The sequence below is a fragment of the Gavialis gangeticus genome, unplaced genomic scaffold, assembly GCF_001723915.1.
Source record: "Gavialis gangeticus isolate Ggan-Ray unplaced genomic scaffold, GavGan_comp1, whole genome shotgun sequence".
Taxonomy (NCBI): domain Eukaryota; kingdom Metazoa; phylum Chordata; order Crocodylia; family Gavialidae; genus Gavialis; species Gavialis gangeticus.
In genome coordinates, this window is record NW_017729030.1 from 35,665,466 (window position 1) to 35,666,002 (window position 537).

The 537-nt window shown below is 65.2% G+C and overlaps 1 protein-coding gene across 1 annotated transcript in view; it reads left to right on the forward strand.

Moving 5' to 3' along the window:
- The window catches only part of PCDH10 (protocadherin 10), a 160,566-nt gene that overhangs the window by 140,444 nt on the left and 19,585 nt on the right, over positions 1-537 (forward strand). The window lies entirely within an intron of this gene.

Genomic DNA, 537 nt, shown 5'->3' on the forward strand with positions numbered 1-537 from the left:
CCCCCTCCTTTTTGATCTTTTCCCCCCCCCCCTTTCCCCCCTTTTTTTTTTTTTTTTTTTTCCGCCCCGCACCTTGATTTCGCATCTCCCGAGGGCATGCCCGGCAGCCTCAGCCCTCCTGCTTCCAGCGGGAAGACGAGCCGAGGACAATCGTGAAGCTTGGCAAAAGCTCCTCCTTGGGATTTGCTGCCGCGGTGCAGCGCCAGGACTCTCGGAATAAATAAAAGCGGGTTGGAGGGAGCCGCGGCCGGCGCTGCTCCCGGGGAGGGGGAGGATTTGCAAGACCGCAGATGAGGCTTGGACGCCCGTGGCCGTGCTGGGCTCCGCGCCGCCGCTCGGACTGGTCCGAATAACCCTGCTGCTGGTGCTGGTGGTGGAGAGACAGAGGGAGCAGGGGAGGAGGGAGATGGGGGAGAGGAGGAAGCCTGCCAGGAGCCCGGAGGAGCAGCGCTAGGCAGAGCCCGATCCCGGGGTTTTCCGGGGAAGGAGGAGGAGGAGGAGGGGGAGGGGGAGGCGCTGCGGAGCGGCTGGGGGGCG